Here is a 14,322-nt window from a genome sequence, read left to right as displayed (position 1 = left end):
GGACCCTTATACCCCATCATCCTTTCCTTTACAGAAGCTCCATGCATGTAATTTTCTGGAAGTCCTACTCCCACAGGAACACACAGAGAGACTCACAGGAGTAGAGAATAATCTGGAAAGAAGGGACCATAGAAACCGGGACCCAGTCCTGTTTTTTCAGATGAGGAAACTGAGCCTAGACAGGAAGGAGCAAGTTTGAGGACTGAAGCTAGACTGGACAGAGGTGGCTGTTGGGAAAGGTAGAGGGAGGTTCCTCTGACCTCAACTGCTTGTTTGTGTGCATGGGGAAGATGCAGGGCAAGGTGATGGTCTCTAGCTGGAAGTGGGCTTGCTTTTGCTTATTTCCCTTCAACACACTGTGACCTTCCTCTGAAGGGCAGGAATGGCGTGGGCCGTGGGGCTGGGGGTGGACATCCTGCTCTGGGAGTGTGTACCCAGTGTGAACCCACCTATTTTTTTTTTGACCCAAGGCAGGCAGACCTCCCCAAGGGAACTAACTGAGCGTCAGGGGGAGGTGGTATTGTGGGCCAAGGATGGGGGGCTTGCAGTAGAAAACCTCTAGCTCCTTTGAGACAGTCCTGTAAAGCCAGACCAGAGTCCCAGCCTGGATGTGAAAGGGGTTCATTGCTAGGTCTGTTGTGTGCATGCTGCAGGCCTTCAAGCTGACACTTTTATCTGGTGTTTGGAGACGTTGAGGGGTGGGATGGGGGCAGGCTCTTGAATGTCTGGGGAAGAGCTGAGGACAGGGACTAAGTGGGCCTGGGTTTTCTGCCTCCAGTTGCCTAGTCCAAGTGTCCGGAGGCAGTCATGAGCTGCCCCAACACTCTCCTCTTGATGGCTGCAGAAGGCAGGTGGGAGGTAATGATTGCTTCTGTATCCTAGCTCAGAGAAAGCAAGTGACTCTTGAAACTCCCCTAGCCTGTGCTTGGCTCAGCCAGTGCTCAAGCTCCCCTTGCAGCCAGCCCAGGGGTCCCAGCCCAGCACAGAGCTCCTCCTTGCAGGGTGCTCTGGCATGTGGGATGAGCATAGCCATGGTGGTCCCCTGGGGTGTGGGCTGACAGGTGGGTCTTTGTGCTCTTCCCAGGACATAGCTCTTTGTCCCCCACCTGTACTTGGCAGTGCTCAGTGAGGTGTGCTCCTCACCTTTGGAAGCCACTCCCCCCACTACATTCCCACCTCCCTACAGCTGGCCTTACTCCAGCTGCTCCTCTGAGTGTGAATCCCCGTGACGTGGCCATGGCTCCTCAGGAATTTTTTTTAACAAGCTGTAACAATCCCACATGTGGCAACCTGATAAGAAGCCCCCTTTCATGAGGCTTGGGGGCCCTAAACCTCCAGGGAGCAGGCCTTTACCCTCCCAGGCCTGACTGGTGGGCTTTCCACGAGGCCTGTTTGAATGTGTGTGCAAGTGTGAATGCATGTGTCAAGGCACCCATGGTCATGTGCTGGGTGGGGCTGGTCTAATTTATTTTTCCCTCACAGCTCCTCCTCCCCTTATTTTCTTCCCTACTGAGTTCCCTGGAATTATTTGCTGCTGCTCTTTAGCTGCATGGGAAAGAGTAGTGGAAGAGTCTTTTGGGTTATTTCCTGATGCTACCCTGGACCATTCTGGAGTGGGACTATGCGTCTGATGGCAGTAGCCCAAGAAATTCCCATCTAGACAGGGAGGGGTGTAGGGACTGTTGTTAATTTCTCAGATAGGCACTTATGGAGACCCAAGTGTCTCAGAGTAAGACTCAGGGTAACAGCCTATGGAGTTTCTCTCTACCACTGCCTAGAAGGAAAGCGTTGATTGGCTTTGGCAAAAGCTTAGCTTTGCAACACCTTCAGTGCCATCCTGTCACCCTTTATAGTACTCACATCCATTGTCTCAACTTAACCCACTAGAGATTGTGCTCTCCCCTGATTTTACAGATGAAACTGATGGTTGGAGTGGCACAATGACTTTTCCTGGGTGACACAGACAGAAAGCCATAGAGACTAGCACCCAACTTTCCTACTTCCTGATTCAGGACTCACTCCACCATTGCTCAGTGCCTCTATCATCATATCTGACACTTAGAAGCACATGCTAGGTGCCAGTCACTGTTCTAGGTAATTTAGTCTAGTGGATCTGCTTAGCAGCAATATAAGGTCAGGATTGTGATTATCATCCACACTTTACAGATAAGGAGACTGAAGCACAGAAAGCTGGAAAGTAAATTTGCCCAAGGTACACAGTTAGTAAGTAGCATTGTTGCACTTCTGTAACCAGGATGTCTGACTCCAGAATCCACTGTCCTGACTTTTGTATGACACGGTGGGCTGTGGTAGTGATAGAATGAGGGCAGCCCCATGCCTCAGGCATAGAAACACATGCATGCACCCTGAGACTTAGTCACCTGCCCTCAGCCTACCCTCATGAAGACTACACTTCTCTGCCTGATGGTTCAGCTGGCATCTAGGGCAGCAGCAACACTATAGGACACACAGGAAATGGGGGGCAGGGGTTATAGGAAAAGGGATGGCAAGAATCTGGAGGTTCCCATTATCTCCAGAGTTATTCAAGATGCTGCCCAGAAAGGGACCTGTGAAAAGGTACCATGTTCTCATCTTCCAGGAACCGTTGATGAATATCTGTTCATGCAAGACCCTGGCTTAGGTTGGGGATCTTGGGGAGCAAGGGATGCTGGTGTTTGAAGGAGATGAGTTATCTTTGTTTTTCTGAAGAAACTGAGCTCTCCTTGATTTTCTGGAAGCTCATGGGATAAGGGAAAGAGATTTTTAAAAAAGACCCACAGAAATAGCCTAGACATCTGCTTGGGCCATTTCAGAATGTCACAATGTGCATCGCAAATATTAGGATTGTAGCTTTTGCTGACTCTTGTGTTCACTCATGACCAGATGTTTTTATTGAGTACCTAGTCTATGATAGGCATTGTGAAGCTCTTGTTCTAACTATTTATAGCAATTGCTCCTTTTGTAATTTTTCTACTTTTTGTAGTTTTTCACTTCCTGTAGTTTTCCCTTTTGTAGTTTTCTGGTTTGATAACCTTTCCTTTTTTTTTTTTTTTTAAAGAATTGGGTGTCTCAGAACCCATCATATCTGATTCACTTAAATTTATCTACCAAAAGGTAACTTGAGTTTTTTGCTCATCATTCATTTGATTTATTTATTCATGTATTTATTCATGGTTGTCCCTTGAGTATCTTTTAACATTCATTCACCCATTAGCAAACATTATTGAGAAGCTACTGTAGGCACTGTGCTTGGTGTCATGTGGTAGATGGAATCTGTTCTGATATGGTTTCCTGACTTTCAGTAGAGTTCAGTTCAGTTCAGTTCAGTTCAGTTGCTCATATGTGTCCAACTCTTTGCAACCCCATGGACTGCAGCACTTCAGGCCTCCCCGTCCATCACCAACTCCCGGAGTTTACTGAAACTCAAATCCATTGAGTCGATGATGCAATCCAACCATCTCATCCTCTGTTGTCCCCTTCTCCTCCCACCTTCGAGCCTTCTCAGCATCAGGGTCTTTTCAAATGAGTCAGCTCTTCACATCAGCTTCAGCATCAGTCCTTCCAGTGAACACCCAGGACTGATCTCCTTTAGGATGGACTGGTTGGATCTCCTTGCAGTCCAAGGGACTCTCAAGAGTCTTCTCCAACACCACAGTTCAAAAGCATCAATTCTTTGGCATTCAGCTTTCTTTATAGTCCAACTCTCACATCCATGCATGCTGCTGCTACTGCCACTAAGTCGCTTCAGTCGTGTCCGACTCTGTGAGACCCCATAGACAGCAGCCCACCAGGCTCCCCCATTCCTGGGATTCTCCAGGCAAGAACACTGGAGTGGGTTGTCATTTCCTTCTCCAATGCATGAAAGTGAAAAGTGAAAGTGAAGTCACTCAGTTGTGTCCGACTCTTAGCAACCCCATGGACTGCAGCCTACCAGGCTCCTCCATCCATGGGATTTTCCAGGCAAGAGTACTGGAATGGGGTGCCATCGCCTTCTCCACATCCACATATGACTACTGGGAAGACCATAGCTCTGATTAGATGGACCTTTGTTGGCAAAGTAATGTCTCTGCTTTTTAATAAGCTGTCTAGGTTAGTCATAACTTTTCTTCCAAGGAGCAAGCATCTTTTAATTTCATGGCTACAGTCACCATCTGCAGTGATTTTGGAGGCCAAAAAAAAAGTCTGTCATTGTTTACACTGTTTGCCCATCTATCTGCCATGAAGTGATGGGACCAGATGCCATGATCTTAGTTTTCTGAGTGTTGAGTTTTAAGCCAACTTTTTCACTTTCCTCTTTCATTTTCATCATTAGGGAACCTATAGGACCACTGCAGGACCCACATTCTTATATCCCTCTAGCCTTTTCCAGAAACATGGTAAGTTTGGCTCCAACTCAGAGCCTTAGGGATGCTTACAAATATAGCAACCCAGTGTCACGAAGAAAGTCATCTCCCTTCCCACCCATGATAAAGATTTCTGACTCTGGGTTGGATTTTGTTTCCAGGAGTTAGTTCTGGCATTCAGGCTTCATCCACACCCAAGACCCAAGAGGACATTGCTCATCTTGAACAAAGTGCCAGCTGTGTGCAGTCTTGTCATTGAGAAGAACAGACATGTACACACCTTGCTTCACCATTTCTCCCCTCATTCTCATCAGGGCTGGCAGGGAGGGAAGGTGGAAGAATTCCAATTTGGCCTAGCGTACTGAAGGCCAGGCAAAAGGGGGGCACCTGGGGCTAGGTCTAGTTCTGCCATTGCCTCAGACGACTTTAAGAAAGTTGCAGTGCTAAAGAACATTAAATTTTGCTCTCCTCTATGTTGTGTGCTCTGGGCAACAAGTTGGATGCACTCCTTGCTTTCTAGGAACTTCAGCTTCATTTCTCCCATTTGTTAGGTATGAAATCTCCGATCTATTAGGAGAAAATGACTAGTGTGCAGGTATTATTCCTGCCATGGATTTGCTGGGAAAACTTGAGTGAGTCATTTCATCTTAGTTTCTATTTTGTAAATGTGGAGGATAGTGATTGGATGGCATGGGGTCTTGGGTACTCCCATCCCTGACTAACAGGGGTCCCTGATTCAACAATGAAATGAAAGTGTGAAATTGTATTGGACCCTTGTGAGGAAAGGCAAGAGAGAAATCAAAACTTTACACTCTGTTTCTTACCAAATTTAAACAGGCTTTCTGGTGGTACTTGTCACAACTCTTGGGAGCCTTCTCATTTCATGATTAATGCATCTTCCCAACCCAGGGATCAAGCCCAGGTCTCCTGCATTGTGGGAGGATTCTTCCGGCTGAGCCACACAGGAAGCCCAAGAATACTGGAGTGGGTAGCCTATCCCTTCTCCAGCAGATCTTCCCGACCCAGGAATCGAACAGGGGTCTCCTGCATTGCAGGCAGATTCTTCACCAACTGAGCTACGGGGGATTTTTTTTAACATGATTAATGCAGATACCCCAAAATTTCCCTACATTTCTCTGCACAGAGTTTGGACACGGGCAGAGAGCTGGGAATCGTGGGGGAGTTACAGAATGCTGAGGCCTGAACAAGGTGGGAATGGCAACTTCCTTCTCAAATACCTAATGTTCTTTTGGTTGCCCCAACTAATCAGGGATCTCACCAAAGTTGTGTCTTCCGAACTCCTCGCAAATTATTCTCAGCAAGCAACTGAACCTTCCCGAGTGCATGGTCTAAGTATTTAAATTCCCCACACGAGTGCCAGACACAGAGCTTAATAGATATTAGTCTGCGCGCCAGTCACCCCGCTTCTTCACCCTTAGTTGCTGGCCCTGAGTTTGTACCTTCCCCCAATGCCCCCCCTCCCCCTCAGCGGTGTGACCGGAGGTAGAGGCAGAGGCCCAGGGATTGGAAGAACTTGAAGGCAGAGCCCCACCCACCACAATTTGGGCTGCTTTCTGGGGAGTTCGGTGGGCCGGACTGCGCCCTCATTGGTTGAAGGTCCCGTAGGTGGGCGGGGCGTCCCCGCCGCCGGACTCGCAGCTGCTCTGTCCCCACCTGCGCCGCGAGTGGCTCCGGGTTGACAACAGCTAAGCGGCCGCAGCAGCTGCTCCTCTGGCTGGCACCGTTACCCCCGCCCGACCCCAGGCTCCGCGCGTGCCTCCTGCCCGCTGGTAGCTGCCTCGGGACTCGAACCCAAAGCGACGGACACGGCCTTCAGGTGGGAGTTAGGGCGACGGCCGGAGGAGGTCGGGGCCGGCGAGGCGCCAGGGCTCCCTCGCCTCGCCTCTCCAGCGCGCTCCGGCCCCGCTCTTAGCGGTTCGGCTGCGCGGCGTCCACGGGAGGCGCAAGGGGAGCGAGCCGAACCACTTGCGTCCCCGGGATTTGAGGCCAGAGTCGCCGAAATTGGGGGACTCCCGGAGCCCGCCGTCCGCGATTATCCTGAGAAAGCTCCGCGAGTCAGGTGGTGGAAGACAGCTGTCCGCGCATTACCCCCGGGCCTGGTTGGAGCCCAGGGCCGCGGCTCTGGGGCTTCGGAGGCGGGCTGAAACTGAGCGGGGTGGCGGGGCTTGGACTCTGTGGTCGAGTCCCGCCGCTTTTCCTCTCCTATTCTCCTTCCTCTTCTGCTGAGCGCATTTCCAGGAAGCCCCTGGTTGGGCCGCCTGGGCTTTCCCCTCAGGCCACTGCCTTCCCTTCTGAGAAACGCCCGGACTTTCCTGATATTAACACAGCGGCGGGGATCAAGCGAAATACTTTGGATAAGTCGCGTCTTTCAGGGCTCCGTTACCCCATGAAGTCCAAGATGGTTTTAGATTAGAGAACCTGTGAGCCATTTAGTAGAAGTTTAGGGGATTTCCCCGTTTAGATAGTATGAGGTTCTCTCCTCCATTTCTGTTCTCCCAAGACTTTTTAAAGTACTGAGTTACAACTCAGAAAACCAAAGTTCAGCCACTAATTCATGTGACCTTAGGCGAGTCATGCTACTTCTGTGGGCCAGTGTTTTCAACTGCACCTTGGTTAGTGGGCTGGATTTCAGTATATAAGGGGCCAGTCTCTTCCACCCTGACATCTGGTGACTTGCTGCGTGGGTCCAGGCTCTTAAGCTGGCAAAGTATTGTTTCTGAGATGCTTGGGGTGACAGGAGCTATGCAGATGGAGAGCCTTGTCGTGATTATGCAGCTAAGCCAGCTGGAAAACTAGTGGTACTGGGAAAGGCAACCAAGACAGCAGCCAGACTGAAGGTGGAGAGTAGTGGGGCCAGCCCTGGGCCCCAGAGGTTGGGCTGGAGGGCCCTGGCTTGTCTCCATCTCACTCAGAGCGCCCATGTTGGGGGGCCCTGCAGGAGACGGTGATGAATCATACCAAGGGCTATTTTCAAACCCTGACTCCTACTGTGGATCTGTTCCTGCCCCCACTCTAGGGGTTGATGTCCCCACCCATCGTCGGTCTTACTGCTCTCTGAATTTTCTCTTCACTTTCATCCTCCTGAAATAAAAGATAATTCTTGTCTGGGAATGAGAGGAGGCAGCACAAGAGTGTAGAGAAGTAGAGGAGATGGCATCTGCAGGTGCTTTCTGAGTGGTTGATGGAGTAACCCAGAAGAATGTGATGGGAATGATGATTTTGGGGAGTGGGGGACTCTCACCCAAAGGCTACAGCTACCATATTGCTAGACAATCTGGGCTGGTCCTTTGTCCAACTATGTCCTGGATTTGAGATTTGGAATTTCTGTTCCTTAAAAGCCAGAAAGTCCCGAAAGGAGGAGAGGATGGAGTCTATAATGGGGATGCTGTGGCAGATGTCAAGGTTCAGCAGGTGACAGGTTTAACAAAGGCAGGGTGTGCCTCTACCTTCTTGGGGAAGGTGAGCCATGGGGTCTCTCACTAGAAGAAGGAGTTGTCTCTGGCTTGAATAGATTAAAGATAACTTTTCTTGGGCTCCCAGTTTGGGTAGGATCCTTTGGGAGGCTGTTATCAGATAAAGTAAAGAGGGGATGTGAAAGATGCAAGGGCTTTAGGATGGGATGTGTGAACTCCTCCACCTTGCAACTGTTAACAGAGGAGTTGAGCACAGGGCTGGGCACATAGTTGTTGGTGTCAAGTGTTTTTTGCAGCTTTATTCATCTGTGACTTGGGGCCTTGGTTTATGTGTGTGTATTAAGGGGGAACAGGTCCTAGTAAATTTGAGTCACTGGACAGAAGGCCCCATTCTGGGTCCTTGTCACCAATCTGAAGTGCTGTGTGTGTTGAGCCTCCTCCTGCCCAGCCTTTCACTTTGGAACTTGCATGCCCCACTGTTTCTGTCCCTATTTACCCCGACCTTGCTGGAACTGCAGAACTGAAGGTAAAGTTCCTCAGGAGTCTAGCGTGGTGTCAGGCAAAGAACAGGGGACTGGGAGCAGGACACATGGAGGTTCTACTTCAGGCTCTGTTGTTCCATTCAGTCTCTTAGACTCTTGGTTTCTCCCTGCTTTTTCCACTTCAGTAGATTAAGTGAGAAGGTCCATGGCTAAGTGCTTGGTAAACTACCAAGTGCTGTATAAATTATTAGTCATTAAGTTCTTGGTACTAGTTCTTGTGAAGGACACAAAGTGTAACCCCCACCTTCCGGAAATCTGTCATCTAGTAGATGGGAGTTAGTGGCATGGATACATGACACACCAAGTCTTTACCTTGGTGAGGGCTTTAAAATATTATTATGAAGAATTTCAAACATACATAAAAGTAGAGATGATCGATGGAGTAAAGTCCCATTAGCCACACATGGCCAATCCTTCCCTATTTATACTTCACTCTCTTGTTATTTTGACATGAATCCCAGACACCTTATCAATTTGTCTATAGTCATATTACATATATATGTATGAATGATAGAGACTCAAATGTTAGACACTGCACCACTATCTCATCTGAAAACAGTTCCTTAATATCATCAAAGATTCTAGCAGTTCATATTTCCCTTTGTTGAGGATGTTTTGCCCTGGGAAGACTGACCTGGGGAGCAGTGAGTTTTGACCGATGGGAAGGTGACTGACAGAGGCAGTGACATTTGAGCTGAACCTTGAAAGAGAGGCCTACGAATGGTCTGAGTTGGAGGGATTATGGAGCCCTAGCCCCCTTGTTTTAAAGTGCCTGCTGCTGTCTCTGAGGTTTCAGCTCTGGGGCTTGGGCTCCCAAGGTTGACTTGTGGAGGATTCTTGTAGAAAGTATGTGCGTGCCTTAGTTCTGTAGGGGTAAATGAGAGTTCTGACTTTCTTGCTGGCCTGCCCAGTTCCAGGGCCACCCAGGAGCTTGAGGTCAGCATGCCTGGGAGAATTCCTGGGAGGCTTCTCGCCTCCTGGCCTTCCCCTGCCCCTGGCCCCCAAGGCCAGTTCCAGTTCAGAGCAAAACAGGATGCATTCAGGATGAGCGTCTTTCCCAGCTTGTCATCTAATCACCATGACCCAGCTTGGAGCTTCCTCTCTCATTCATGATAAAAACCCTCACTGTCTCGCTTTTCCCTCCCACCCCAGTAAGGGTGTGCTGACTTCCTCCATATCCGGGCCAGCCCTCCTCCACCCCCTTGTGTAGCTGAGGGAGAGTTTCCCTCAACCAGGCCTTGCTACCCCAGAGCCTCCTGCTCTTGGGCTGTCCTTGGGAAAGGAGTGGCTCCTTTCGAAAAAACCCGGGGTCCTGCCACTGCGTGGTTAATGATTGAGCCACATAATAACCACCTTGGAAAGTCACCTCTAGGGATGGCCATTAACTAACTCTTTGTCCACCCCAGGCCTTAAAGGGACCCCATTTTGAGCCCTTACCTTCCCCCAAGGGGACATTAATGAACGTTCAGGCATGAGAACTTCTGGGGCCAATTAAGCTTCTGCCCCTGTGTTTTCACTTGGGGAAGCAGAAGTAGTCATTCACATTGCTTGAAGGATACATACGCATCTTGGGTGGTATTATAGAGACAGCCAGGGAGTTGAATTAATAGGAATTCAGATGGACAGTGGGGTAAGGTTTTTGTGTTTTTTTTTTTTTTTAAGGCATCAGAGTCATAGGGAGTGGGGGTGTTTCAAGGAACAGTTGAATCCCTGATCTCAATTTGAAAGTCTAAAAGAGCAAGAAATGCCCACTCAAAGCGTTTGCCATTACTGGGGGGGGGAGGGGGGGGCGGCTGTGTGTGTCTGTTTTCAGTCCAGCTGTGGGTCCCTTCACACCAGACTGGGACATAAGACCTGAGTCCTCCATAGTGGAGGAGGAGGCATTCCTCAGAGAGCCTGTATCTTGACAAGCAGTGGGAATTAGGAAGGATCAAGCTAGGACACACGTCCGATATAGATAGCTCTAGACCAGGGGTTCCCAACCTTTAGGCCACAGATTGAAAGCAGTCTGTGGCCTATTAGTAACCGGGCCACACAGCAGGAAGTGAGTGGTGGGTGAGCGAGCAAAGCTTCATCTGTCTTTACAGTTGCTCCCCATCTCTCTCCCATCACCCCCAGATGGGCCTGTCTAGTTGCAGGAAAACAATCTCAGGGCTCTCACTGATTCTGTGTTATTGTGAGTCATAATTATTTCATTATATATCACAATGTAATAATAATGAGAATAAAGTCCACAATAAATGTAATGAACTTGAATCATCCTGAAACCAACCCCAAACCGCCCCCCCACCCTCATCTGTGGAAAAATTGTCTTCCACATAACCGGTCCCTGGTGCCAAAAATGTTGGGGACCACTGCTCTAGACCACAAGTTTTCTGCAGTTTCAGTGAGACAAGAAGGAACCAACATTTAGCGAACCCCATGGGCCTGCGATAGGGTCAGGAAACCTGGCTTCTGGTTGTGCCTCTCTCTAGCTACCTTTCCATGAGTGACTTCAGAAAAGACAATTTTCTTTCTCTGGGCCTAGCTTGGGTCCATGGCATAGACTTGGTGGTCTCCCAGGCTTCCTTCTAGCCATGAGACTATGCATTCCCAGTCAAGAACGTTTTCTTATCCACAAGGCAAAGGTGAGCTGGTTTCAAATTGTACCATGCCTAGTCACTAAATACTCTCAGCTGGCTGGTCAGTTAGGGTTGGCAGGGCCTTGAACTACCACCGCTTGGGTTTTCCTTGAGCGTGGGCTTTTGTGCAGTTTGCTCTCTTGCCCCTCCTCATGTTTGCATCTGCCCCGGGTGGCCACCCTCGACCCATTCAGCCACAAGTTAATGAGTGACCTGCTCCCTCCCTGTGTAGTACCAGCCCGCAGTGCTGCTGAGATCCCAGGTCTCTGTGGGAACCGGCCAAGGGCCTAACCAGCTCTGGTCACCTTTATGCTTCTCCAGCAATACACTAGAGGTAGGAAGCAGACAGAGGTCAGGAAAGAAAGGCCTTTAGAAAGGGCACTGGGTCTAACTCTCCTTCAGTAGCTCGGGTTTCCCCTCCAAGTATTCGAGCAGTTCCTGTCACCCATTTTCAATAAGCGGGAGCACAGTGTTTCAAGGCAGTTGCTTACATCCATGGATCTCCAAAGGTTTTTTTTTTTTTTTTTTTTTTCCGATGTTGAGCTGATCTCTGTCTCCCTTTGGCTTTTACCCCTGGGTCCCAGCTCTGCCCCCTGGGACCACCTAGACCCTATCTGTTCTCTCTGATCTGTGGATGTCTGAGGACAGAACCCGAGTCCCTCTGTGTTTTCACCAGGCCAAACATCCTCAGATCCTCCAAATGTTCCTCAGGGGACCTGGGACCAGTACTTCCCAGCTTCATTACTGGCCTTTGCACATTCTACCATTTGTGGCTCTGGGGAGCCCCTCGCTCACCTCCGTTTATTTGTACCCTCAACTTTTCCAGACTTCTCCATTACTTTTTCATGGTGACTCCAGCAGGTTGATTCTGAACACCAGGAGTCCTGGGTCCAAACACCTCATACAATTCTCTCTGATTTGTTTGTCATTCTGGTCCAGGTAGCTCCCATGACTGTGGTGCCCTGGGAGGGTAGGGCCTTCTTCTTGGTGTCCCACATCTGAGGGTAAGTCTGAGGAGAGGAGGTGCTCACTGGGATGGGCTGACTGCATTGTACTGTGTGGGGGCTGACCATATAGCCTGCTTTTCTGCCACTTGCTTTTGTCCCTTGAGCTGGTGGGGGGTGTGGGAAAGGGATATTTTAAGGAGCATCAAAGCTGGAAATGAGTCTGAGCCATGCCCACAGCAGGGCCTAGAAGTGTGAATCAGATGGGGAGAAACACCAGTTCAGCCATGCCTCTAGCAGTTGATGATGATGACAGTGACGAGTCCTACCATTTCTTTAAAGTTTCCAAGGGATTTTCAGTTCCATGATCCCATTCTGTTCTCAGAACAACCCAGTCAGATAGACGATGTGATCCCTGCAGCAGGATCCTGGCTGATCCCCACCTGAGGCCCAGAGAGAGGAAGCGCTCAGCCTCCAGGGAGGAAGGATTTGGAACCCATGTCTTCTGACCCTCAGCCTTCCCTGTTTCCCCCAAACCACACCTGGCAGCCAAGGCGGCTGGGGCTGACTTGGCAGCTTCCCCACTGCAGAGGAACCTCTGCCCAGGCTGTAGTTCTGTTCCCATGGTAGAGGGAGGGACCTCTAGGGGAGGTGCCTGAGGATTTCCTGTCCTTTATCTGGGCTGGCCAAAGGCAGGCCTGTCTGAGGTGCGAGAGAGGCACTTGCAGCCAACATTTCTGCTCCAGGCTGAAGTCAAGTCAGGCGGGCAGGGGCAACGAGCTTGGGAAGCATGTTGCCCCAAACATCTAGTCTGAGCAGCCCCCACCCGAGTAGTGTCTTCTAAATGGCACAAACAGAGAGGGTCATGTGGGAAAGGGGCCAGAGTGGAGTCAAAGCAAAACACCCCCTGAAGTGTACATGTGATGCCCGGGGCAGGAGAGTGTCACTGTGAGGAGTGGGGACTCTGGTATAATGCAGCACTGGGTGACTTCAGGCAAATTCTGTAACCTCTGTGAGCTTCCATTTTGTCAGCTGTGAGATGGAGGTATGTGCTTACCTCAGGTGTTGCTGAATATTAAATCCAATAGTATAAATAGCACTCTCACTGTTGTTGTTGTTTAGTAGTACTTTCTTCTACTTTGTCACTGCTATTTCTCACTAACTTGGAGACATGCTATGCTCAAACCTGCCACCTCTCGGGCCTAAGTCTGGACTTTTCTGTCATTTCAGATTTTGCCTCCTCCTGAAAAGCTCTTCCTGACTGTGCTTGCCCCCAGGGCTCCCTTCCTCCGGGCTCCTTTAGTGACATTATGACTCTGAAAGAGACGTAGTAACAATGATAACACCGAGAACAATAGTGAATTCTTCTCAATTCTTGACACATTTGAATTTACTTAGCTCCCATGACAATTCAGTAAGGCGTGTACTGCTATAATCACCCCCATGTTATGTATGAAGAAACTGAGTCAGGGAGAGGTTAAAAGAACTTCCCCAAGGTCATGCGGCTCAAGGGTGATGGAGCTGGATCAGGACACAGGCAGTCTGAGTCCACCACCCACATCCTTAGCGACTGTGTCATGCTTTCCCCTTCCCTTTCCCAGATGCCTGCCTGGCAGGCACCCCTGCCTGACTGCTCCCCACACCCACCAGCAATCACTGAGTCCTGTACATATAGTGCACAGGTCCTTGCATGTTCCAGACCCCCCAGGGTTGACAGATGAAGAGGAGAGAAAACACTGAGGGCTGGGTATCCATGCTCTAAAGCAAAGCTGCACTGAGGTGAGGGAGGGTGTGCAGGAGGGAGTGGGGATTGTTCTGATGGCGGCAGGCCTGCCTGATTAGCACTTTCCAGCACTGAGGGTGGAGAGCAGGCTGCTGGGTGGCATTAGGAGAAGAGACATTTTAGTGAGCTATCTTCACAACGAGGTTGTATTATTTAGAAGGTGTCGGTGGTTAAGGGCATGTGGGTAGCTGGCTGGATTCGCTTTTGTGAGCCCTCCAGCTGGCCTGGCACGTGCTAAAATTGGGCATGTATGTGAGGGGCTTTGGTCTAGATGCTCAAGTTCTCCCTCCAGTGTTCCCACTTCAGGGCTCTCAGGTGCTGCGTGCTTCCTTCCCTCAGGTTGTACCAGCTGCCAGCTCCGTTACTTTTGAGCTCATTCTGTTACTTGCCTCCAAATGAGCTCCAGAGGGTGCTTCAAGGACAGTCCATCTTAGCCTCTGCCTCCCTGAGAAGGAAGGGCCTAGTACCAGCAATGTTTGTTCAGTTTTCAGACCTTGGTGCCTACCATAGGGCCCAGTGCAGAGTAGGTGCTCAGGTAGTATTGGGTGAATAAATACACAACCAAGGGGGAGTGGATTTGGAGGGGAGAGCCTGGGGATGCTGATGTGAGAACAGATCAACAGGAGGGCTGTGGGCATTTACTCAGTTTCCTGGT

General features: G+C 49.9%; 1 protein-coding gene across 3 annotated transcripts in view; it reads left to right on the top strand.

Annotated features, from left to right (window-relative positions):
* Positions 1-6,043: 6,043 nt before the first annotated feature.
* STARD8 (StAR related lipid transfer domain containing 8) overlaps positions 6,044-14,322 on the top strand; it is a 33,106-nt gene continuing 24,827 nt past the window's right edge. For 2 of the 3 annotated variants that reach the window (XM_052663898.1, XM_052663896.1), the window contains exon 1: positions 6,044-6,180. The gene's annotated coding sequence lies outside the window, so the exon portion shown is untranslated. The remainder of the gene's footprint in view (positions 6,181-14,322) is intronic. The other variant, XM_052663899.1, reaches the window with a different exon arrangement.

This window comes from Budorcas taxicolor, chromosome X (assembly GCF_023091745.1).
Source record: "Budorcas taxicolor isolate Tak-1 chromosome X, Takin1.1, whole genome shotgun sequence".
NCBI classification, from domain to species: Eukaryota; Metazoa; Chordata; class Mammalia; order Artiodactyla; family Bovidae; genus Budorcas; species Budorcas taxicolor.
This window is presented reverse-complemented; position numbering and strand designations above follow the sequence as displayed.